Source organism: Adiantum capillus-veneris, chromosome 10 (genome assembly GCF_014529385.1).
Source record: "Adiantum capillus-veneris isolate H3 chromosome 10, ASM1452938v2, whole genome shotgun sequence".
Taxonomy (NCBI): Eukaryota; Viridiplantae; Streptophyta; class Polypodiopsida; order Polypodiales; family Pteridaceae; genus Adiantum; species Adiantum capillus-veneris.
In genome coordinates this window covers 157,878,735-157,903,881 of record NC_140940.1, presented here as the reverse complement: position 1 = coordinate 157,903,881, position 25,147 = coordinate 157,878,735, and positions in this window count along the sequence as shown.

Below are 25,147 nucleotides of genomic sequence, written 5' to 3'. Positions count from 1 at the left end.
ATCGGTTCACTCTCAGATGAGCTACTAGGTGTCACTTGGACTACGTTCAATACTGTTTTACACTTGTTTAAAAGGATTTTTTGGATAATCTTCAAGAAATTGTCCTCCTTTTTTGCAACATTGTATGCAATAAGCTTCAACTGACTTGAGGTTCTTGTCAGGCTCTGGGCATTTATTTTTCCAATGATCACGTGCACCACAGTTATGACAGTTTCCAGTTCTTGGCTTAATCATGGGTCTTATCATAGGAGGTCTAACACCTTGATTAGCTACATAGTACATCGGTGCAAGTTCTGGAATATCATAAGTCATAGGTTCTTCCATTGGTGGTGGATGTGAATTATACCAATCTCCTTCTACCATTAATGTAGATGGACTAGGATCAACATAGGGTGTAACAGGCAATAGTTCTTGTTCATCTATGATTTCCTCTAGATGCATGTACTTTACACACACTGCATTATGTCCCTGATATGGAGGTTGTTGACCCAACAAAGGTTGAGGTCGCTCCATACCCATCTGTGGTCTTTGAGCTGGGGCTATATTAGGCTGATATCTGCACATGGGCTTTTCATCTGGATTCATAGGCACATATTGAACATTCCCATCATACTGTGGCCGGTAACATACTGTGGCCGGTAATAACACTCATTAGTCTCATGGTTGGTCCATTTACCCTCGATTTCACACCATTTATGTGGCCTAATTGGTTGTCCCTGTTGAGGTATCCCTTGCCTTGGTCCCATAGAGGTGATTTTTGCATGTTATTCATCATGTCAATCATCCTTTTGAGCATGTATTCTTGGCTAAAAGCGATGCTGTAGCAGCCATCCCCACTTGTGATGGTTTGGTGGATGTTGTTTTCTCTTTTTGTTTATCCTTAGGTACATCTTCTTTGTTGAAAATATCACAATTGTCCCCTGAGTCCATAGCATCTAGCACACACTCTTCTAGGGTTGTATGCTTCTTGTTGTACAGTATAGCATGAAGTTCTTTGTTTAGCAGTCCATCTAGAAACAATGATACTAGTCTTTCTTCTGCAGGTATCTCTAGCTCTGGGCATCTTGCAATGTATTGCTTCATTCGAGTTGCACGATCCCTAGCAGACTCACCTTGTTTCTGTTTAAAGCTACAGATTTGAGCTACCGTATTGTGTTTGATCCCTCTTTTGGAACAAGCAGCTGCAAATCCTTGAGCTAATGTATTCAGGTCCATGATTGACCTTGGTGGAATGTTTTGGAACCATGTCAATGCTTTTCCTTCTAATGTCATTCCAAACCCCTTGAATTGAGTATGGAAGTCAAATATGCGTTTTGCTCTTAGTAATTGCTTAAAGCTTGCTAAGTGGTCATATGTATCCTTAGATCCACTGTATTTTTTGACCCATTTCTAAAAATCAGCTGGTCTGACATGTCTATTTGGTTCAACTCTCAGTCTCCTGGCTGTTGGTCCTGTTCCGAGTCCTTCAAACCAGATTGTTGGAAATAGTGACCCATGTAGTCCTGGACTAGCTTTAGTTTCACTTGGTTTTCTTTGTGATGAGGTGGTTTCTGGTTTCTTAACATTACTCTAAAAGATCTCTCATGCAGTTCATCTCTTGGAATAGTTTTTGGTCCTTGGTCCTTGGCCCAATATCCAATCCCTTATGAGGTACCCTTGGTATTTGGTTTGTTCCACCTCCTCAGAAGTCATCATAGAAAAGTTATTGTTATAACATTCCCTAAACAGGTAGGTTGGTAGATTTGCTGAACCCTTATCTTTGACTTTGAAGATATAAATGATCTTCATGGGTGTTAGATGTCCTGATTTGGCATGCGAAGTCCATAAGAGATCTTTTATGTTTCTATCCTCCCAAAGATAGACTCCAATCCTAGGATTATCCATACTAAGCTGTTTCAAAGGCTTCAAGTCAACTTGATCGTATCCCTCAAATTCTAAAGTCGGTGGTCCATCTTTTGCTGCCATATCTGCAATTATGGTATTTACTTCTAAACCCCATTTGTATATCACGTCAGGGTTTTCAACTTGTAAATACTGAGTTTTGTTTCTGTCCATATACATTTTTTCTTGTTTGTTTACCCTGATCTCCTCTTCAAACTCAATACCATGGTCATCAATGAGAATAGCATACTCTTCGTTAGGATCCAAGGAAACCTGAGCTCCATGGTGATTAGTTTTATAAAAAGAAAGTATATGCTTATAACGCACTGTCATTCCGGTTTCTGAATGAGTCGAATAGGAAGACATTTCAGATGTTGAATCTGAAAAAGTGTCTGAGACTTCTTCAAGGACAGTGTGTAAGGGATTGCCTTGATTCACACTTTCTTTGGTGGATACTCTACTATCACTTTCTCCAAATATGCCTTGATTCACTAGTATACAACCAGATCTAAGGTTCATACAGACTTGTGAAGCCCTCGATAGAGTACTTACCGTCGGATTGACTTGTTCTCAACTTCTTCCACTTGACTTGATTGCAACTTCCGTCAAGCTGTCAGTTCTTTGTCTACAACCTGATTCCTATATCAATTTTAATCAAGTAAGCTATTCTTTCACAAAGCTGTATAGTTTTTGCTAGCTATTGAGACTGGTCTATGTATATCACTTCAATTTGAGCTAAGTGAGTCAGCAATTGAGACTTTCAGATTCCACTTTTACAAAAAATTAAAGGACTAATCTACAACATGAAAACTAAGTTAACATGTACCAATTTGGATTTGATTGAACCCAAAATTGCCTAAAAGCCTTGCATTATGTTGGTCTAACATTGTACAAGTTCGAAAGTTAAAACTGGTCTTTGTGTAGCAGTAGTAAATAATCGTGCAGTAGTAAATAATCATGATTATTTACTTTTCTCAGTTTTTTGTACTTTTTGGATTGATTTGCCAATTATACAACTTGTTAAGGTCTCTAGACAAGTTTCACTAAGTTTGAACAAAATTTGTTTAATTTATCAACTATTTCGTTTCCGCAGACTCAGTTTTAAAGAATTTGGCTTAAGTCTCACTTTTGTGATCCAAATTTCACCAAAATTGATTTGTGTGGTCTACTTGATTTGCTTGACCTTGTGTTATACTCAAATGTGCAAGATTATCAATTTTTGTAGTAGATGTAAATAATCGTGATTATTTACTCCAACTATTTTTTTGTAAGTTTTGTTCCCATTCTTGACAGAGATCTGTTAAGTATCTCAACTTAAGGTCCCTAGCCAAGTTTAATCAAGTTTGAACAATTTTTGTTCAAATGGTCATCAGTTTTGTATCTGCAAATTGACTTTACAAATTTGGCCACAATTTTCAATCCAAAGATCCAAACCTTTCCTAATTTGGTTTGTGGGCTTATTATAACATGACAAAGCTACTGGTATGCTAACTTGTTCAAAAAAATTGAAAAATGGGACAAATTTAAATAATCGAGATTATTTACTTCTGACAAATTTTTGCATTTTTTTGGTCAAGTGAGCATGTAGACATGTCTATCACATCGATATAAGCTTATGAATTAAGTTTCATTGAGTTTGAACAAAATTCTTCCCAATTTACTCAAGTTCTTGAAAGTCAGTACAGACTTTAGTTTTTACCCAGTTTTTGGTCAATTTGGTGATCCAAATTCTATGGTCCTTCACAAAATGTTGTTTGTACACATGCATAGAGTCTCTGGTATCAACCTTGGTTAGTTTTGAGCTGAAAGTAAATAATCGTGATTCAAGAGCTATTTTAAGCCTCTGAGTCAAGTCAAAACTTAATTTGGCCTAAAATGTCAAGAAAAAGTAAACAATCTGAGTTTCTGCAAACTCTTGAAATTTTTATTTCAATGTGTACTTGAGCTTACCCACTGGTTCATACAACTTTTAAGCATACTCTCCAGTCGGATTGAGTGGATGACAGTATTCTGGTGCTATTTCTCGCCATAGACCTAAAATTCTGCAACTTTACATCACAACTCACAATTGATTCTTTGGAGGAGAGCAATGTTTAGAAATCCACCTCGGATTCTACTTACCCTATTCCTAGGTTCTACTGCAATGGAGTTGTGGAAAGTGTCCACAAACATTGTTTTTCTTGTTTTTTATGGTTTTTTGAGTTTTGATCTTAAGACTTGTCTCGTTCGTCAATCATTCTCAAAATCCTAATCTAATTCTACATTCCTACAATCCTAAAGGCACTGAGCAAGTACGATTACTTCCAAGCTACCTCTACACAGCAAAAGACAACAATCTTTAGCTACGCGATTTTAAAAAGAAAGTTTTTACTCTAGGAGATCCTAGAGGAAATTAAAGGATAACTTCATAATATGCTCGTGTTTTCCCTAATTTAGGTCTCTTTGACCCCCGGCAACGGCGCCAAATGTAAGACGGGTGTCTAACCTCACTCCTATCTTATTGCAAACATAGCAAGAACCACGAATCTAATTGTCAATCCATGGGAAGAAGCTGGCTCGACTAGTGCATAGAGGCTACAAGAGCTTATCAATATCTTGAAAAACAACAAACAACTTGCATCTAACTCAAGCTACACTCAAATGACTGAAGTCACCAAAAGCCAATCGCACATCAGCAAACAAATCACATCCGTTACAACATCAAATGACATCCACATGTAATGAAACTTCTAGGACATGTTGATAAGACCTAATCACACATGCTTATGGTCTCAAATCCTACTTTAGGTCAAGTGCAAAAATCACGATTATTAACAGTAGTGGATTTTTGACCTAGTCGTTTTCGACCCAGAATACATCTAAATGCTTAGCAATGATGTCCTAATACCCGACCTATACTTAGTTTTTTATTTTGAAGTGTAAATTCATACTTATGATGAAATTAGACCACGGGTTGGCGACATCAAAAGCTATGGATTACCATGAAATGCTTATGTCAATGCGTAGAGCTCTTACTTTCGGTTGCAACACAAGAGACTGCAATGTGACAACCGGGGAGGAAGTAGGAAGCGCGAGAAGGAGAGAAGTGAATGCCGTTAGCTCACACTGTATTTAATTATCCAAAACTTACTAACTTACAAAAATTGGCTTTTATACCTTAGCCAAGGTTTTGGTGGTCAAAACTAATAATCTGGGAGCTCTAACTAAAGACATGTTGATACAATCTGGAAGCTTGTAGCCCCGGCTCATCAATTACAAATTTTATCCAAAAAGTAAGAGTTACGATATTCTCGATTCATCAAAATAACAAATGTTTTTACAAAGAGAGCTCTGAAAAATGATATTCGAGTTAGCTTGCTACTAACTTAGCCCTCTTTTTATGCACATTTTTTATAAGTGCTTTCACTTATCTTGATAACTTAAAACTTTCTTAACAAGTTACTTACTCACCTTATCCTTATCTTCTCTTTTCCTTCTTTATCTTTTTCTCTGTCCTTTTCCTTTATCCTATATATTCTTTTATGCTATTTTTTTTCAAAATGAAAAGCTAATTTCCTATGCACTAGATATGTCCATGTTCCCATGGCATAAACCGGAAGCGTCTCATGAGTATACTTTGGTGCTTAAATTGACCTTCAATTTTTCTCGAACATTTTTTTCTTTTTCTTTCTCATCTTTTAAGTCGGTGGCTTGCATGTGTTGGCCTTGCAGGACTAGGAGAAGGATCTTAAAAGAATAGAACCTAGGTGATGATATAAACAGTCACCTTTTGAACCATGAGCGTATGAATCCATTGAAGATTGCCACAATGTATCTATTTGAGAATTGTGAAGTGTTAAATCAAATGAGTACTATCCATGATGTATGAGTGGACCATAGGTAACCTAGATAGATCACTAGAGAGTACCATGATTAGGTCTATGAGGGATATTTTTAGGGTGAAACTTCTCATGGATACCTTTTCTTATTTTCGACACATGATAGCACCTAATCTACGAGACATACATGTCATCACATGACCATGAACTCTCACCCATGCGAAGATCAAACCACCTAGTGCACCAACATTGAATGCTAGTAAGTGAATACTGATACCTCATCACTTACCTCATATGAGAGCCTAGCTTTGGGCTACAAAAGAACCTTGTAGCAAGTTCATTTTCTAATGCATTGTCTAAATTTTTTTTTCACATTGAGTCTTGGTTGATACCCATTATCACCCTAGCACACACAAGATCTTGTCATCAAAGAGGCTTGTTAATGATGAAATGAAACATGAGGCCAATACCCCACTACATGAGTGAGATAGAGTGTCTAGATTGAAGACTCTCTTGGTCCTTCTCAATATGCAATGCAATTTTGAATGGATTGACACCAATGTCACAAAATTTTTAGGTAAATATCTACATTGTATCAACTTCAATTATGCAATGTTCAATTTTAAAAGCTATATTAATAATTTTTTGTATGTAGGCTACTTAAGGAGCGCATATTGCAAGATAGTAATGCAATGCCAACCTTGAGAGATGATTACCTTACTAACTGAATTTTGTTTAGAGGGGAGTAGGTAGACACAGAGAAATGTCCTAAGAGGAAATAAGATAGATATCAAAATTATCTTCAAGGACAAAAGGTGTCCTAGAAGGTGCTCATGAAATTTACTCTTTTACCTCTCATCAAGCACTTTGAATGCAAGTAAGCAATTTTTGTAGCATCATGGCACACGGAGAATGATTCTTTAAATGGTGTACTAAGAATTCCTACACATAGTGTAGCTTGGAAGCACATTGATAACACATGGTTGGATTTTTCATAGGATCCAAAGAATTTGTGCTTTGGCTTGGCTATGGATAGCATAAATCCATTTGGGAAATTCTCAATGTCTTACTATGTACGGCCAATGGTCATTTTCAGTTACAATATTCCATTAAAGTAAGAAAGGATACTTGTTCTTAAGCTTGAATGTGCTAGATTGGATGTATATCTTTGTTACCTACTTGGAGAGTTACAATAACTACAGATATATAATTGCATAGGAGTAGTGAGCATGAGCCCCCATTCAATTTGATACAGCACCACCATTATATGCATTAGAGCATTCTAATGTGGAAAATGCATGACTATCCCTCTTTAGAGAATGTTAAGGTAAGCATCAAACACACCATTAATGATAAATAATGATTTATGTTTTCCTCAATGTCAGTGGGTCGCCGCAATGGATGTCCATAGCATAGCCTTCTAGTGCTAACATATCATTAGGGAAAATTTGACTCTCAAAGAGGCTCTATAAGGAGGTTCGACTCCACCTCTTCTGTCCAAAGTGGGCAAACCGGTGAAGTACATAAACAATTTGTCAAAACCCTATCAACCAGCATATTATTGGAAAGATCTTAAAAATTAGGCTCTAAATCGCCAAACACCGGTAAATTTGGAGCTCATTTGTAGAAGTTATTGCCTCCTCACTAAAGCTAAAATATGGGGAGAAATTCCATTTATAAGATGGAGTTGTCACATCAAAAATGGAATCTTTTAGAATATAAAGAATATAATGGCATGCTATGTATCAATGGATAGTTATTGATGAGTACAATCTAAATCCAAAAGTTCCGGCAAGTTTTGGTTTCATTTGTAAAAATTTTATCGTGCGCCCATTGGACAAGAGGGAGAAAGCCAAAGTCCTTATAAGGTCCATTTGAGAGTCCAAAATCTCCCTAATGTATGTGTAATATACCCAACATTTATCCATATAAGTCATTTCAGTTATTTTGCAAAGTAATTGAGATTCTCAATTTTGTGATTCATCATGAGTTTATCAGAGTGATCGGATTGAAAATCCGGTTCAAAATCTATTTATTTATGATCTTTCTTTATGTGGAACAATAGGTTTATTTGGGAACCTAATCTATGTGTGAAGAAAAAGCTTAGAGATAGTATTTTTAGAAAAGAAAGAGAGGTGAGTCAAAATTAGGATACTTCTTTATTTCTCTCTCTCAAGATAGAATGGGAACTTGTAAGTATAGAGCTTTTTAAAAATCGCGCATAAGATTCGCGTACGTAAAAAGAAAAAAAGAAAAAAAATTGAGCTGCGACGACGTGTGAGCTTTTCCTTCTCCTATTCTTGAAACCCTCTCAGTATTCTTAGCCCCCCCCTAGGGCCTATATAAAGGACCCTTCTCCTCTCACTTTGAGCACACACATCTACAGAAGCAGAAGCTCTCTTGCAACGACGCGCAGGAGGGAAGCTCTCTACCTTAACCTCTCCCCTTCAAGCCATCTCCATCTCCAATCGTCGACGTGCCGTCTCCCGCCGGTTTGTGAACACACACACTCTCTCTCTCTCTCTCTCTCCAACAGCGTGCTTTTCTTTTGTCTGTTCCGAAGCTATGGCGCCGAAGCGTGTAATGTGAAGTTCTAAGGGCACCCATGCCATTGCACCACCAAGAAATGTGGGAAGAAAAGTGTCTACTCCAAATGTATCTCATGCGGGAGCATCAACCGAAGAAGAAGTCGCAGCCGTTCAACCTCCAGCACAGGAGTTAGCCACACGCGCTCCAAATCCGGTAAGACAAATTTATAATTATGTGTTACTACTCATGTTTGACCTGGGAATCTCAGCATAGGTAACCCCTTAAACCGTCCAAGAAACATGCTTCTATAGCAAGAAACAAGCATATGTTTTTATAGATTAGTGAAAGAACTATTTGATAAATTGTCACTGTTTGTTGAATTGTTATTGCTTAATTAATTGTTAGTGTTTGATCAGTGGTTAATGATTTATATGAAGAATTGGTTGATCATGTTTAAAGAATCATTTAAAGAGAAGGATTGTTGAAAGAATGTCTTCTGTTCCTCGCCGGTAGCGAGATGATTTCGCGGTTAGCGGAGATTAAGCTGAGGTTATCAGCTCTCTTTTGTTCCTCGCGGTTAGCGGGGTGCCTTGTGGGTAGAGGGATGCCTGGAGTTTAGCAAGATGCCTCGCGGTTAGTGGGATGCCTTGCAGTTAGCGGGATGCCTAGCGGTTAGCAAGATGCCTTGCGGTTATCGAGATGGGAAGGTTGCGCAATTCGTGGTTAGCAAATAAATCCTTTGCAAAGGCTCCATTGGTTAGACAGAGAAAGTCCGTGGGTAGCGGCAATTCATAAGAAATTGGAAAAGTCATTTTTGTTGAATAATAGGACTGTCTTCATTAGGCCTTGTTTGAATTGTTTTGGTATTGTTTGAAAGGTCGTATAAAAGAACCTGTGTTGGAATTAATTAAGGAACAATGTTTGTATATGTAAAACAAAGTGGTAAAAAGTGTGAGTGTGGGGTGGAAAGTGGGGGCTGGCTTAGGTTTCAAGTCAAGGATGGGTGGTCTCGATTAGTCTAGAAACTCTCCACTCCCTCTTATTAAGAGAAGTGAAATTGGAGACTCATTGTGCCAAGAGTCGAGATGACTCAAATCTATGTGACACAAGATTACTATTTAGTTTAGACTAAGTCTCAAATCATATTTATGGTTTATGGATGGCGGCCGTGCCTCTTAAACGTGGGGAAAAAGGTGTTGTTGATGGATTCTAAATATGTCAATGGGATTTCATCTTTATGTTAGGAAATAGCTTTATTAGAATCCTAGATTTATCGACCTGGTTTGTGGCGTATGACCCTTATAACCACGTAAACGATGGATAGAGGACTTCCTCTCTTTTGTTGCTCGTATCTCTACCTTGTGGAAACAGAGTAGGGTGTCGTCAATGGAAAAGGAGAATAAACGAAGGCTATCTATCAAGTCGTCCCAATCTTCTCGGTGTTGGGGACCTCATAATTGGTATGAGAGCCTAGGTTAAAAAGATGTAAATTGACTACTTCAAGTTTCCTCAAGGGTATGGTTTTCTATACCCATTAGCGAACTCGTAGAGATACTGCGCTATGTCGATTGACGTGTACCATAGTTATGGTTGAAACCTCTATTATGTTTGCTCATGGAGAGATCTTTTGTAGACTCCTATATGACATTTTGATGACTTTATGATTATAAGATTGAGTTGTTTTCTACAAAGAAATTGTTTGACGGGTTAAGTCATGTAAGTGAGTTTTTTTGTGTGGATTGAATGAGCCATGACTAGTCAAGTCATGTGATTGAATGACCCATGACTGGTTAAGTCATGTGATTGAAACAATAATGACTGGTTAAGTCATATGATTGAGTTTTGATGGACTGGTTAAGTCAAGATTGGTTAAGTCATGTGATTGATTTTTAATGAATCGAATAAGTAATGATTGATTAATTCTTATGATTGAGCTTTTAGTGCACTGGATAAGTCTAAGTTTGAAAAGTATGCTATCGATTTGAATGTGGAGAGTTGTAACATTATCGGAACATTTGTCCACGATTGGCTAATGGAGCAACAGTAGTATCAAGTGAAGCAGATTAAGGACATCACCCTTTTTGACATAATGATTATCGCTAGTAATTAGTGTAGGAATATTCTTACTTTTTCTCGAGATGAGGACATCTTGAATCCCTAAGTTGGTGAGATTGTAATGTACCCAACATTTATCCATATAAGTCATTTCAGTTATTTTGTAAAGTAATTGAGATTTTCAATTTTGTGAGTCATCATGAGTTATCAGAGCAATCGGATTGAAAATCAGCTTCAAAATCTACTTATTTATGATCTTTCTTTATGTGGAACAATAGGTTTATGTGGGAACCTGATCTTTGTGTGAATAAAAAGCTTAGAGATAGTATTTTTAGGAAAGAAAGAGAGGTGAGTCAAAATTAGGATACTTCTTTCTTTCTCTCTCTCAAGATAGAATGGGAACTTGTAAGTATAGAGATTTTTAAAAATCGCGCATAAGATTCACGTACTTATAAAAAAAAACCAAAAAAAAAGAACCGCGACGACGTGCGAGCTTTTCCTTCTCCTATTCTTGAAACCCTCTCAGTATTCGTAGCACCCCCCTAGGGCCTATATAAAGGACCCGTCTCCTCTCACTTTGAACACACACATCTACGGAAGCGGAAGCTCTCTTGCAATGACGTGCCGGAGGGAAGCTCTCTCCCTTAAACTCTCCCCTTCAAGCCATCTCCATCTCCAATCATCGACGTGCCGTCTCCTGGTTTGTGAACACGCTCTCTCTCTCTCTCCCCAACAACGCACTTTTCTTTTCTATATTCTGAAGCTATGGCGCCGAAGCGTGTAATGCGAAGTTCTAAGGATGCCCATGCCATTGCACCACCAAGAAATGTGGGAAGAAAGGTGTCTACTCTGAACGTATCTCATGCGGGAGCATCAACCGAAGAAGAAGTCGCAACCGTTCAACCTCCAGCACAGGAGTTACCCGCACGCGCTCCAAATCTGATAAGACAAATTTATAATTTTGCATTGCTATTCATGTTTGACCTGGGAAGCTAAGCATAGGGAACCCCTTAAACTGTCCAAGAAATGTGATTCTATCACAAGAAACAAGCATATGTTTTCATAGATTAGTGAAAGAACTGTTTGATAAACTGTCACTGTTTATTGAATTGTTATTGCTTAATAAATAGTTAGTGTTTGGTAAGTGGTTACTGATTAATATGAAGAATTGGTTGATCATATTTAAAGAATCAGTTAAAGAGAAGCATTATTGAAATAATGTCTTATGTTCCTTGCGGGTAGCGAGATGATTCCACGGTTAGCGGAGATTAGGCTGAGGTTATCGGCTCTCTTTCGTTCCTCGCGGTTAGAGGGATGCCTCGCAGGTAGCGGAATGCCTGGCGGTTAGCAAGATGCCTTTCGGTTAGCGGGATGCCTCGCGGGTAGCGGGATGCCTCGCAGTTAGCAAGATGGGAAGGTTGCACAATTCGCGGTTAGCGAATAAATCCTTTGCAAAGGCTCTGTCGGTTAGATAAAGAAAGTCCGTGGGTAGAGTCAACTCATAAGAAATTGGAAAAGTTATTTTTGTTGAATAATAGGGTTGTCTTCATTAGGCCTTGTTTGAAGGGCAGTATAAACGAACCTCTGTTGGAATTAACTAAGGAACACTGTTTGTATATGAAAAATAGTGTGGTAAAAAGTGTGAGTGTGGGGTGGAAGTGGGGGCTGGCTTAGGTTACCCGTCAAGGATGGGTGGTCTCGATTAGTCAAGAAAATCTCCACTCCCTCTTATTAAGAAAAGTGAAATTAGAGACTCATTGTGCCAAGAGTCGAGATGACCCAAATTACATGACACAAGATTACTATTTAGTTTAGACTAAGTCTCAAATCATATTTATGGTTTATGGATGGAGGCCGTGGCTCTTAAATGTGGGAAAAAAGGCGTTGTTTATGGATTCTAAATATGTCAATGGGATTTCATCTTTATGTCAGGAAACAACTTTATTAGAATCTTAGATTTATCAACTTGGCTTGTGGCGTATGACCCTTATAACCACTTAAAGGATGGATAGAGGACTTCCTCTCTTCTATTGCTCGTATCTCTACTTTGTGGAAATAGAGTAGGGTGTTGTCAATGGAAAAGGAGAATAAAGAAAGGACATTTATCAAGTCGCCCCAATCTTCTCGGGGTTGGGGACCTCACAACATGTCAATAGTCATGGAAAAGTGATGAATGGGGCACAAAAACTCTTTGAGGGTGTCAATCCTCAAGAAGTGAATCTAATAGGCTAATTTGTTAAACCTTATAAGTAAATCACCTACACATAGATAAAAAAATATGTCTATGTCCTATCCCATTGATCTCAATCATCATGCCATTTCAATGGTTAAATAAATTTAGAGAGCCACAAAACTTTAAGGGAAGCTTTATTAGGTCTAAGGAGACAAGTTTACCAACTTCCAAGTCTCGTAGCATTGCAACAAGGTAAAAAATTCACAATCCATCATGTTCCAAGTCATAAAAATTGCAACATCACAATCATTCAAATAGGTTTCCCTAAGGTCTAATACACCCTCCTATAGTCAAAATGTCATAAAACAATGATGTAAGCACTCATAATTGAAGATAAGGTTCAAAGAAGTGAGATCACAAACCAAAACATAACTTAAAATACTTTACACTTGAATGAAAGATCAAGAGAAGAGGAACACAATGCAAGTTTCAAATTTGAATTAGATCACCGATGATCCAATTCAAATTTTCAAACTTGCATTGTGTTCCTCTTCTCTTTCTCCTTTCTTTATTCAAAGAATGTCAAGTCATTTTCAAACTAGACCTATTGGATTTTATACCCCAGGCTTTCAAAATAGCCAATGGTTAACTACTTTAGGCCTCCATACATGACGCGACATTTACAACTCAAAAATCTATAGCTCTAGGATCAAACTACATAGGCTCATTTACATGGTTTAAAAAAAATAGTGTACAATATATCAAAAATGGCTTTAAAATGTGTGCTTGACTAGGAGGGTGCTTATTAGCTATGCTAGCCAAACACTCCCTCATTCCTAGCCAATGCACATTCTCGTGCATGTTTTAATATATTTATCAATAGTATTCAAACTCTCATTTCTGAAGGACTTTAGCACTTTGTTGTACTTTGTTGCCCTTGCCATGATGTTTTCCTTGAAGGATAGATCTCTAAGAAATTCGTTGAGCAATATGCTTTGGTAGAACACGTCACACTTGAAGCTCATTTGTTAATGGATTGAAAATTTTCAAATCCATCTCAAAAAATCCTATCATGAATGCTTCTTCAAAGGTTTCCATGTAGTGTGAAGGCAAGAACACGATGTGTGTGTACATTCCCATCATGAAATTTATGGACGGTGTCTCTTGTAGGTCCCAGTTGATTCCATTGGTGCTTTCAAGAAAGATTTCCCATGGATGCTAAACCTTGTTGATGTCATCGTAAGCTTCTATGCAAGTGATAGTCATCCTTGCTATTTTTCATGTCATGTCAAATGTCAGATCTAGTACATCGCACATTATTTCTATTGTATCCCTAAGAGTATGTAGCATATATACTTCTATGGGCTTGGTGATCTATTTATGGATTGGCAGGAAATGAGTAATTCAGCACCATATTTCTTCTGCTCTTCTAGAGTGCATAGGTTTCCTAAGCCCACCTTATAGGGATTGGATAGTAAGTGTGGTCATGCCTCAGATGTTGTGGTTCATTCTTGTAGATAGTTTCATCCTGAGGTCACTTGTTGAACCATCGTTTTCTCCATAAAGACTAGCTCTCAAGGATGAGTAGTACTTATTCATATGTAATTGCAACTTCTTCATAATATCCATGTGCATTGAGCTCTTTGAAGTATCTTCTTTTCCCATATGATATCTTCTTACTTCATTAAGGGTAAGGCTAGCATGTTGTGGCAAAAATTTTTACTCTACTCATTTGGTTGGATCATTAGAAATGTTGCAGACTCTAGAACCTTGAGCTCCTACTCCATGTACTCATCGGCTACTTCATTTGTCATATCTACTATCCATTGTGTAAGCTCATGTCTCTAGGATCCGAACTTCTGGCATGTCTTCTTCTAGACCATGGATTCCACCCGCAATTGAAGTATCAAGTAGGTTTGCTAATGGTAGCTGATCAGTACTTTAAAACTCTATGTGTGCAATTTTGGTGATTGGCACATGTTCAAGAACTTGGGAAGTGAGGCCAAAACCCACAGATTTGGCTTTTAGGTCTTGAGAATGTACCTCTACTTATGCAGTCAAATATACTTTTCCTTTGGCAAGTCTTGTACCTCTTTAATCTATTGCTCTTTGTTAGCATTGGCCAAAAGCATCCCAGCCCCATCAATAATTTCCTTTGCAGCTTCTCTTGCTCCAACTCAGCCTTGAGTGCTTTAAGCTCATCAAAATTCATTGTTGAAGGGAGTCTAGATGTAGATGTTGCTAGTGTCACATCTTGATTGACAAGGAGAGTAGAAAGGGTGTGCTTCACAACATCATATGAGTCACATAGCGTTGAGTACTTCTTCCTTTCTCTTTCTAGTTTCTCTTCTAGTTCATCCTATTCTGCTTGGAAATGGCTATTAGCCTAATCTCTCTTTCTAGATCTTTGTAAATATTCTCAACGTCTTTATTTTACTTCTCTCGATTCTTTTGTAGCTTTTGTTTGTCCCTTTGCAGAGCCTCCACTAGCTACTTAAGCTTTGCTATCTCTTTATTTTCTTTTGTCCTGGTGGCTTTGGCCTCTTCTTTGTCTTTGGTTTGAGCCTCGGACACCATTTTGTGATAGTTGAATTGGATTTCCAACATGTCGAGGGTTTCTCAAAGGTCAAACTTTTCAACTATCCTCCACTTTTTCATCTGCTGGCTGCATAGGTGAAGGTTGTGTGGAAGTGTGTCCTTCTTCATGCACTCTGGTGGTAGATGGTGAAGAAGGTGATTCGGGAGATGTGGTCTCCTTTGTTCCCTCTATTATATTTGTAGAGTTTTGAATTTTTTAAATACTCTCCTCATGTTGTGTAGGTGGACTACAAGGAGAATCCAAGATTGAATTGTGTGCCTGAGATAGCACAAAACACCACTAAGCAATAGCAACAGGACAAGCCTTTTGAACTGGAAGTTATAACTACCATGGAGCATCAGAGATAGCACAAAACACCACATAACAACAATAATAAGAGAATCCTATTGAACATACAATGACTACGGTGGAGCAACAACAAACTGGTGGCCAAACTGAAGGAGAGGGACACCAGGCATCTGGTAGCAACCCAGTGCCAGAGCCCAGCAATTTACCTATTATAAAGTTGAACAAGTTGCAATGGATAAATAAAGAATATTTCAAAGGAAGGCTTGTGTCATGAAGAAACCCAATCAATCTATCTTACCCTAAATTTTTCCCATGATTGTATATGAGAAAAACCAGATGGATCAAGACGTTGTCAAGAAGTTAGAGGTCTTTCCAGGAAGGCACCAGGCCTCTTGCTGTGAGAGTTTTTGAGGAAGCTCAAGGGTTATGAGAAGGAGCTAAGATGTAGATAGCATAGCTTCTAGAGTTAAGAAGAAATGTAGCCAAAGAAGCCGCTCACTTTCCCTTACAAACACACATGTGATGGCGAGAACTTATGAAAGATAGTCAAAACAAAACAAAAATGAAAACATCGAGATTACAATCATATCGTATCATGGGTAGGATAAAAGGGTTAATGGATGCGTTAATGATATTTAATCTTTGTTGTCCAAATAAGCTACGGATTGCTCTTTGGAACTGTAGCTTTGTGCTTACTATAATGTATATGTTTTGTTTAGCGATTGGGATTAGTTGAGTACAAATCCTCTTGATTCATAATAAAATTACCACATTCACATCAAAATAGAAGTTATAGTCAATAATAGGTAGTATGGTGGGATCTAGTGAGAGAAGTATTGCGCTGAGCCTTTCAGGACCAAATAGAAACACTATGCGTTGTTGAAAGTGAATCTTTCGACTAATCCAAATGTTGATCCTAATAGATTGCACAGAATGGAAATGAAATAAATTGCCTCTATGTGGATTACGGTTATTCACCAATGGTATACTTAGTATGCTTAAAGATAAAGGTGTGAAAGAAGTGAAAGGAGAAGAAGAAGAGAGTTTCTCTCCCAAGCCCTATTGTTGCCCTTAGGCAATAAGGATACTGCGGGGAGAGAAGTACCTGTAGCAAGGAGATTCTAGAGTTTGTGGAAGAGAATGAGAACCTTAAGAGAGAGAGAGAGATGCTTGTGAAAGATGAAGATATGGTTACTAACCTTGTACACATAATTGTTTCCCGCAAGAAGGTTGTGCCCGTTACATTGACAAGATTGCTGCTTCAATACCTTCCAATGAAACAATTAGGACACATTAAGAGAGATGAAAGGAGGAGTAAAGATAGAATTAGAGATAAATCTAAGTGTGGTGGTGGTATTAAATATAGATAATTAGAGATAGAGATAGAGTTAGAGACAAGTATTGGACTAGATATGCAAATGAAAGAAAAACTAGCAACATATATCTTACATGAGAGCAATCGTCACCACCTTAATGGAGAGAGAAGATGAGGCAAGACGTCAGCCTTTCTTCAAGGGAAATTATGGCACCATGATGAGTGTGTCACTATAGAATTGAGCTATTCTCACTCACTCATAAATTGCCCCCAATGAAGAGAAGGTTGCCTTTTTTATAGGTGAGGGAGCCATGTTTTACATAATCGCTTGATTAGGCTAAAGAATTAGCCCAAATCAAATGTTCTTTGTATATTTCTTAAAATGGGCAATATTAAGACTCAAAATATCATGAAATTCAGCATTTTTGGTCGTTGAGGCTCCACGTGGGTGCATGATGTATGTGGGCCCCACCTAGGCATCTTCTGTGTGGCTCTAGCAGGGGATCCCAACTTGTGTGCTTGTCCTTCAAGGCATCTTTGAGGTGTCACATTCACATGCTTATGTCTTTTATACTCAAAATATCTTATTTTATGGAAAAAGACCAAGATTACCTCTTTTCACTTGATTCACCTGTTTACCATCTCTTCTTGCAGTGTAGTTGTGAGAGGATTTTTCACTGTTTTCCCTTTAACTTTTGACCTGTAACTCGGATTGACATGCTTCAAAAAGCAAAATTGGCCTACTAAAAGATCTTGACTTGGTTTTGGCATTTTCTCCACACCCTTAGGTTGGGATTTTCAAATTGGGATGGTCCAAGAAGCTTTGGATCTTCCTTTTCATAAAGTCTTCTAGTAGGCCCTTCCCTCTTGTATGTATCCAAGAAGGTATGCATTATTGAAGGGTTATATTATTAAATAAATATGAAAAGAATAAAATAATTTATATATGGTAGGGTATAGCTGAGATATTAGAAGAAATATACAAATGCTTTTCCCCCAGACAAAAAGAGGCACAATCATTGATACTTCTCTTGCAGTACTTTCTAATAGTAATGTACATTTATATTACTTCAAAGGTAAATACTAAGGTATGGTAGAAAGCTTATATTTATGAATATGAGTATTATATGAAGTATAATTATGCGTCAAAAATTCACAAGATAAATAGTTTAATGTCCGTTCCCACTATATACGTGCCATAGCACGACATCCACCCCCTCTAAACCTGCACATCCTTCGGTATGTGCCACATTGTCTCTTTGTAAGATCAGCCCTCTTGTACATCTTCCTTGCTTTCTTCTTCATTGGATGATTCCAGAGCTTCATGTTCACTTTGATCTTCACCTGTGTTTTGCTCTTCTTCCTCATCAACATCTTCTAGATCATTGTCTCCTCTTCTCTTAAACATTTTGATCCTTTTTCCTTCAATGGGAATCTTTACTTCTGTACCATCTAGTTCAGACAAGCTATAAGTAGCATTTTCATGCACATGCTTTACAACATACGGTCCAAACCATCTTTTTGAGAATTTATGCATGATTGTGTGCTGGTTATCAAGGCTACTATCATACACTAAAACCTAGTCACCTTTGTCAATTGCTTTGCTCCTGAGTCGATGTCACTTATCAAAGTAGTCCTTGTTTTTCAACCTTGCATTTTTGAGTCGTTCTTTTGCAGCTTCAATGTCTCCAGGTCTTCTCTCTAGTTGCCTTATACGCAGTGCAAGGAGATCTTCCCTGCTAAGCCCCTCTTGCCAAGGTAGTACATTTCATGTGGGAATTGTATCTTCAATCGGCATCACTGGCTTTTGACCATACATTAGCTCCGCAGGCATGTAGCCAGTTACTGAGCTATGTGTTGTACGATCAACCCATAAAGCATATGGTAACAATTTTGGCCACTCACAAACTCTTCCTTCGCAAGCCTTGGCCAAAGCTTTGATGATAGGAGGATGCCCTCTTTCAATCTTTCCATTTCCTTCACGGTTGTAAGCTGTAGTAAGAGAAATCTTGATTCCTAATCTAGAAAAGAACTCCCTTGCTTCTTCGGCATCCAGTTCACCTCTATCGGCAGTGATTTTTCCCACAGAACCATAACAGCAAATCACCTCATCAAGAAGGAATTTGCACTCAGCTTCTGTGGTTTTAGCTCTTAATGCTCTTCCTTCAACCTGGTTAGTTAGGTCCTCTTGTGCAAGAACCAAGTATCTCATCTGCCAAAGTCCTAAAGGCATTGTGACTAGATCCACAACCCATTTATAGTGCATGGCTAGTGGATATGTAGGGTGCAATACATCACGATGTCGAACATTTAAATACATTTGACAAGTTACACATGACTCTACAAACTGAGATACATCTTTATACATACCCTTCCACCAGTGTTTTTCTTTCAACTTAGAGAAGGTTGCACACACACCTCTGTGTCCAGCCCATAGACTCTCATGAAACTCTTGCATGAGCTTTACTTGAGTCTCTTGTTTACATAGAACCCATTGTGGTGTAGCACCCTTTTGTTTAGGATGCTTCCACAAGTAACCATCCCTCAAAAAGTACCCATATGCTTTCCTGCGTATCCTCTTGAATTCTTGTTCAGACCAATCATCCTATTTTGTTAGAGTACTCAATTAGCTTCCAATAAGAAGCCAATCACCTTCATAAAGATCTTTCAAGAACAATTCAAGTGAATTAATCATGGAGACATTGTTACCTTTGACATGAGAGATAGAATAGAACTTTGTGCCTACATCATCTCCCTCATCAATCATTTGTGACTCATCTTCATACCTTGCCCTTGATAGCATATCTGCCACTGTATTGTCTTTACATGCAATGTGCTTAAACTCGAGATTTAAGGACTTAATGTAGGCAATCCACTGCAACATAGAAATGTCTGGTGTTGAGCAGCTTGTAATCATCCCAAGAAGTTGTAGACAATCTGTTTCTACAACCACACATGCACCAATTAGGTACTCTTTCCCATTTTTCAAGGATGTAACCATACCCCATAGCTCTCTCTTTATTTGTGGATAGTTTCTTTGGCGAGCACTGAGTACCTTTGCTCCAAATCTTACCACATACCTGCATCCTTCTTCATCATCTTGCCCTATTGCCCATCCAATCCCTGTAGGACTGGTGTCTAGTGTCACAATTACTGGCCTTTGACACTCATAGTCTACCTTTCTCAAAGTTGGTGCTGACTGGAGCAACTCCTTTAGCTTTTTCATGGATTTTACATGTGCTTCTGTCCATTTAAACTTTTGATTCTTTCTAAGCAACTAATAAAGAGGATCAACTACATGTGCACAATGTGGAATCCAAATAACATACAAGACACATGCTCCCAGAAACCTTCTAACCTCAGTGATGCTAGTGCATGTTTCTTTCATTCTTTGGATGGCATCTACCTTTGCTGGACAAGGTTTCCTACCATATGGCCCACACATATGCCCCACAATGAGCACTTCATTGACACCAAACATAGAATTTTTCCCTGACAATGTAATATTCACTTCTTTCAACCTAGATAAAATTTTATCACAATCATTTATGTGATTTACCACAAACCTGCGACATCCCTTGAGATCCAAAGCTTCATCTTTGTCACTTTCTTCACATCCTTTGATAGACAAATCATCAATGAAAGGCATTGTGATTTGAGGAATAAAGTCACGTAAGACCTTATTCATCCCATTCATCATATGTGCAACCCAGTTGGTTGCTCTCTGTGGCAAGGTACATATCCTTACCAAACCCAAAGGTGTCCTCATGGTTGTCAAGTCTCTGCTTTCGATTGCAAGCTGAAATTGATCATACCCTGAGTAGAGATCCCCCATTGAGTAGATTGCCCTCCCTGCAAACGCCTCTGCAAACTCATCCACAATTGGACCTGTACCTACATTTCTAATTGTCACCTTGTTCACTGGTTGCATATCTTGGATGAAGCGTAGAGAACCATTCTTCTTTAGAACTGTGAACCACCTGTTTGAGTATGGAGCATAAGAAGGCTCCAAGATTCCCATTTTGATTTTCTCATTCAATAGCTCTACTAACTTTGGCAAATGAGCCTTTGGAACTGGAATAGGCCGCAGATTCCAAGGCACATGAGGTATTGTGAAAATTACCATAGGAGCTACAATAGAAGGATCAACACATCCTATCTCATGTGGATCAAATGAAAAAGCCTTGCCATGCTTTGAAAGCATTTCTTTGAAGCACTTTGTCTCCTCCTGTGTTAGAAACTCCTCACGACCAATCTGCAACTCTTGGAAAGACTCCTTTGTGAAGGTATGCTCAATCTTTTTAGGATTCTTCAAACTTGGTTGTAAAGAAGCCTGCTCAATCTTTTCCCTATTGTTGGGTGGTAAGGGTGAAGCTACTGGTTTCACCTTCTTTGCTACACTCTTGTATTTAGTTTCAACATGGACTTCTGGGCCAAGTGTTTGGTTTTCTTTAAAGGCTTCTATTACTTGATACATTTCCATAGAGCAAACTTCCACAACTTCATTTTCAAGATTCAAACTAGACCCCATTATAGCATCAAGATCACCCATCTTATCTACAAAAGAAACTTGTTCACAGAAACCCAAAACATTTTCAGTAGGCTCTAGCAACCTACTCTTTTTCATGCCTATTTGTACATTATGCACATATTGCCTCTCACATCTCTTCAAATCTTCAAGTTTTGTAAAAAATACTGATCCATTCCTTGTTACCAAGGAGCTCGTTGAAAAAGTTTCACCTATTTTTGGATTAGGCGAGACCCTTTTTCTTTCTGTACCACTGCAATCCCACTTTACAATGGTACTTGACCAAAACCCATCATTTCTCTATGATCATGAAACTCTTTGCTCACCTTTGGTAGAGGAGAAATTGGAGAGCTTGTTTACCATCTTTGCTACGTATCCTAGCATATGTTGAACCATTATCCATTATCTTTGTTTCAATTCAAACTCCCACAATGTAGGGTTGTCCAAGGATGAGATGATATGAAGATGTATCCTGAACAAAGAAGTTTTGGTCAATCTTTACATCACCTATTTTCACCTTCACACCTGGACATGCTGCATACAATTCATCGGATGAATTGTTTTCCACTTTCACCATCCAACCATGATCTGTGTCCATCGGCCATTTGCACTTGTTGTAGAGACTCTTTGACATTATGTTTATTTCTGAACCATGGTCAATAAAGGCAACAAATGACTCTTCAAAATCACCTACCTTAACCAAAGTTTCTGTAGTAGCCCTTGCCCAGTGACTTCGTGAATAGTAACTCCTAGGAATAGCTTCAACTTCTTCATCACATCATTTGAGAAATGCACTTGCTTCACTCTCCCACTAGATTGGTAGCATCCTACCACATCTCCATCATCCTCGTTATTTTGCAACTGCATCCCTTGTGTCTTCAAGGTTTCTCCGTCAACCTGTGGATGAGCAACCTCAGCAAGAGTTTGCCTCTTTCTCTTGATGATGTCAATGATCTCCTCGTGGAATTCACGCTTTGCAATGCCAAGGACTTCTCCCAGAGTGAACTCAATCTTGCTATTCAAAATCCTTTCCTCCAAGACTTTCTTTAAATCTGTAGCAACCTCAATATTAGATTGTAGTTTATAAATTGGGTCTTTTGTCTTACCTTTTGTTGGCTCTTTCTTCTTTCTTGTTGTAGACTCCTCCATGGGTACTTCAGGTGGAGACGCTCTTTGTGTCGAGGTTGTTTGGGAAGGCATTAAGTCACTTATTTTCCCACTTCTAGAAGCTCTTTTTGATGGTCCTTCATCAGCATTCTCACGCCTACGCTTTTCTTCTACACTAGCCTCATTTTGTTGGCATTTTGTAATGTAGGCATGCACTGACAATGAGTCTACTGGATCATTCCATCCTGTTTCTAGACGTATGCAATCACCTGCTTCATGTAGAATCTCTTTTTTCAGCTTTCCCTTTTTAGCTAATTGCATGACATTTGGCCAAATTTGACCATGATGGTCATTCACCTCTTCATCACTAAGATGATCAACTTTTACTCCATAAGTAGCTGCCTCAACTGAAGAGATAGCATGGTTAGTTTCCATATCTTCAACTCAGGTTTGCATTCCCCCCTTTCCAAATTTAGTTCTCAAGGGTAGACCTGTCTCTCTTAAGTGGATTTTACCATCCTTAAAAAAGACAACATATTTTGACAAAGCGTCACTAAAATCATCACAATCCCTTCTTACATGGTCTGTACTATCACACCAAATACATCTGTTAACAAACCCTTCTTTGGGTTGTTGTCTTTGCCTAAGAAGTGGCCCTGATGGTGTGCCTTTTTCTTCAAGCTTTGCAAGCTTCACCTTCAAGTCACGCATTCCCTTCACAAGTTCATCTAGCATAGACTCATCAAACTTAGGAGCTATATAAGTAGGCTTTACCATTTTGTCAGAAGTTGAGGTTGAAGGACTTGTAGTGTTTACTACCATCTTGTCCCTTCTTCTTTGTCGTTTGGCAAGCAACGAGACAGCACCTTCAACCTCATTCCAGTCGGTCTTTAGTCCTTGCTCAGCATCTTTATCTTCAAGAACAAGCTCCAAATTTTCTTGAAACTCTTTACCTGCGGATTGTAAGAAAAGATATGTCTTCTCTGCATCTAGTGTGGCCCTTTCTAACCTGGTGAGTTGTGCATAGCGCCTCTCAAATTCCCTAAGTAGCTTTGTTATTGATAGTCCTTACTTTGGCTTGACTACCCATTCTAAGAATGTCCTTTTGGTCACTCTCTTCGAGTCCTCCATGAAATATTTCTCCTTTGAAGCTACTTTGAGTTCTTCCCAATTTCTCCCATGCCCATCTTTAATTTCCCTAACATGCTCCCTAATTTCTGGAGCAACAACTAGCTCAAAGCTTTGAATCATATCACCTTCTGACACGCGATGTAGCTCCATCTTCTTCACATACTCGCGTAAGTACTTGGTTACATCTTTGTCATTGAAGTGATCCATTCTATTGACGACCGCTTGTATGGCCTTCATTGTGTTGAAATCTCCCTTCTTTCAGTAGCATGTTGTTGTTGCATGAACATTGAAAATGCTTGAAAAATTTTCATTGTTGATGGGTCAAATGCATACCCTGTTGCTCAACATGATCACCCATGGTTACTCACAAACTCTCACCCTGGTAGATTCACATTGGGTTCACCAAAAATATGTCAAGAACTGGGCGATCTTGCCAGGAAGGCACCAGGCCTCTTGCTGTGAGAGTTTGTGAGGAAGCTCAAGGGTTATGAGAAGGAGCTAAGATGTAGATAACATAGCTTCTAGAGCTAAGGAGAAATGTAGCCAAAGAAGCCGCTCACTTTCCCTTACAAACACACACGTGATGGAGAGAACTCATGAAAGATAGTCAAAACAAAACGAAAATGAAAACATCAAGATTACGATCATATCATATCATGGGTAGGATAAAAGGGTTAATGGATGACTTAATGATATTTAATCTCTGTTGTCCAAATAAGCTACGGATTGCTCTTTGGAACTGTAGATTTGTGCTTACTATAATGTATATGTTTTGTCTAGCAATTGGGATTAGTTGTAAGTACAAATCCTCTTGATTCATAATAAAATAACCACATTCACATTAAAAGAGAAGTTATAGTCAATAATAGGTAGTATGATGGAATCTGGTGAGAGAAGTATTTCGTTGAGCCTTTAAGGACCAAATAGAAACACTATGCGTTGCTCAAAGTGAATCTGTCGACTAATCCAAATGTTCATCCTAATAGATTGGACAGAATGAAAATGAAAGAAATTGCCTCTATGTGGATTATGGTTATTCATCAATGGTATACTTAGTATGTTCAAAGATAAAGGTGTGAAAGAAGTGAAAGGAGAAGAAGAAGAGAGTTTCTCTCCCAAGCCCTATTGTTGCCCTTAGGCAATAAGGATACTGCGGGGAGAGAAGTACCTGTAGCAAGGAGATTCTAGAGTTTGTGGAAGAGAATGAGAACCTTAAGAGAGAGAGATGCTTGTGAAAGATGAAGATATGGTTACTAACCTTGTACACATAATTGTTTCCCGCAAGAAGGTTGTGCCCGTTACATTGACAAGATTGCTGCTTCAATACCTTCCAACGAAACAATTAGGACACATTAAGAGAGATGAAAGGAGGAGTAAAGATAGAATTAGAGATAAATCTAAGTGTGGTGGTGGTATTAAATATAGATAATGAGAGATAGATATAGATTTAGAGACAAGTATTGGACTAGATATGCAAATGAAAGAAAAACTAGCAACATATATCTTACATGAGAGCAATCGTCACCACCTTAATGGAGAGAGATAATGAGGCAAGACTTCAGCCTTTCTTCAAGGGAAATTATGGAACCATGATGAGTGTGTCACTATAGAATTGAGCTATTATCACTCACTCATAAATTGCCCCCAGTGAAGAGAAGGTTGCCCTTTTTACAGGTGAGGGAGCCATGTTTTACATAATCACTTGATTAGGCTAAAGAATTAG